At 42.8% G+C, this 2,435-nt stretch overlaps 1 protein-coding gene across 2 annotated transcripts in view; it reads right to left on the reverse strand.

Moving 5' to 3' along the window:
• Nucleotides 1-2,435, reverse strand: part of AGO2 (argonaute 2, RISC catalytic component) — a 51,684-nt gene that overhangs the window by 33,294 nt on the left and 15,955 nt on the right. The gene's annotated exons all lie outside the window — the stretch shown is intronic.

The following is a 2,435-nucleotide window of genomic DNA, read 5'->3' on the forward strand; positions in this document are numbered from 1 at the left end:
GGGGACCAGCAGGCATTGGGGGAGTCCCTGTTCCCCCAAGCACGACCAGGAGTGACTAGAAATAACGGTCACAAGCTGGCAGAGGGCAGATTTAGGCTAGATATCAGGAGGCGCTACTTCACAGTCAGGGCGCCTAGGATCTGGAACCAACTTCCAAGAAAAGTGGTGCTCGCTCCTACCCTGGGGGTCTTTAAAAGGAGGCTAGATGTACACCTTGCTGGGGTTGTTTGACCCCAGTAGTCTGACCCCTGCCATGTCAGGAAAGACTCGATGATCTACTCAGGTCCCTTCTGACCCTAGAAACTGTGAAACAAGTCCTGGGGGCAAATGACCTCCGTGCCTCCCGGTGGGGTGTGCACAGCAGCGGTGAGCCACTGCCCCAGATGAGCCAGCGCGACTCCATCCTGCACCCTGCCCTGCCCCAGCTGGGCAGTGCCTGCCCTACTTGCTCCCTCACCATGAGGGCCTCAATCTGCCCCCCCACTCTCCTTCCCTCCCCACAGACTTACCAGCTGGACTCTGCTCTCCACACTGCTGGGTTGCATGCACACACGCACGCAGCACTTATCAGTGACAGTACTGGCTCTCCCCCGTCCCCCAAAAAAAGCCAATGGCCAATAATGTAAATTTTCCAATTATCAGTGACAATCTGATACAGGCAGATATATTGATGCACCTCTAATACCATTACTAAGCAGGATGAAATATGGGATTAAAATCCTTCTAGAAGCTTAAATAAAAAGGACTAGATAATGCACTGAGCCATATTTTTTTTTTTTAAAGATTCCATCTTTTCTAAAGATTTCCCTCTTTAAATGGCAAATATCTATAAAGATACTAGCATCTTTTTTTAGAAATAGGTAGCATAAGTAGTCTAAGCGGTAAATTTATAATTTTTTTCATCCTTTCTAAATGTGTTAGATAAATCAAAATTACGGTAAAAAAGTCTGTTTTCAGTTTGGACTGTTAAAAGCACCATAAAAACTGGGTTCACCAAGGAAAGGAACTATGTGATGTCAGTTACCCAAGGATTTTAATGTCCTATTCAGTGTTCAGAAAGATGTTGGCTCTTGCAAGTATGAAAACATATGCCACATGTGAGCACTTAAAGAACTGCCTGTAAAATTGTGAATTCTGAAAAGGCTGAAAAACATGCTGTTAATTGAAAAACCTAGTCACTGGGGAAAAGAATTTACACTGCTTATTTGATCCTGAACTTCCCAAAAAAATCCCCCTAAAATTCTTCCCATGCTTTATTTTTAAAATATTAAAGAGGGAGTTAAAAACTTGAACTGTACCTTAACTGTACAGGTGTGTTCAGTTCCAGCTGCAACACTTTTTCTTGCATAGCACACACTGACCTGCACTTTGTTTTTTGGAAGGTGAATGAAGGGGAGGAAAAAACCCCCCACAAAAAAACCCAACTTTTCTTAAAAATACCATTAATTACAGCATTTCACAGGGACTGCACAGGCAGCTGCAGCGAGGGAAAAAAGCAAAATCCTGTGGCTTCTCCATTAACCCCCTAGCCGCAGGATGCAGTGCCCAACCAGCTCAAGGAGTAAAACCAAGAACAGAATTTGGCCTATGCTAGAAAGCATGGTTCACGTGCAATTGTTGTTTCAACTAAAACAGGCAGGTTAACTCTGACCTAATTTTGATAATTCTTACTGATTTAGACAAGCCCAGAAGCTCAGATTAATGCTACTAAGAGTCAAACAAACTTTAAGACAATTAGGTTTGTTTACACATGGACGTGTACCAATAAAATGTTAAATTTGCTTAGTTAAACTGGTATAGTCTTGTGCAAATACTTATTTCAGTTCATCTTAAACCTTTTCCTAATTAACTTTTCCTAAACTAAATAAATTTAAGCAGCAATAACTGCCCATATAACCTTTTGTAGTGATCTAATTAAGTAAATTTAAAACCACACACCTACTTAAGATGTACAACTCTGCTTGTAGACAAACCATCTGATTTCACGAGTCACATGAAGGATAAATACGGGAAAATAGGAAAGGCTGAAATACAGACCTGACCACTGGAGTTCTAGAAGTCTTGCAATGCATCTATCATAAGATGCCAGTTTAATCTCTGCTCAAGAGCACAGGGGAAGTGTTCTAGCAGTCATTTTCTCTCCCAATAGGAAAATAAAACTCCCTTAGCAAATAAAAGCTTCCTTGGCTACTTGAAAGTAGGGGTACACCAATAGAGATGTTTTTGGCTGATACCAAATAGCTGTTTATTAACCAGTCATATTGGCCAATGCAGATCTGATTGCTGATGTGCAGCCCGGCAGCTTGGACACCAGTGCCGGCCTGCAAGTCGGGGGGGAAGGAGAAGAATGCGCATGGGGAAGGGAAGGGAAGGGGTGTGGGGGGGCAGCACGAAACATTTATCGGTGACGTTATTGGCTATACCGGCCAAAAAAA

This window comes from Crocodylus porosus, unplaced genomic scaffold (assembly GCF_001723895.1).
Source record: "Crocodylus porosus isolate Cpor-Errol unplaced genomic scaffold, CroPor_comp1, whole genome shotgun sequence".
In the NCBI taxonomy this organism is placed as follows: Eukaryota; Metazoa; Chordata; order Crocodylia; family Crocodylidae; genus Crocodylus; species Crocodylus porosus.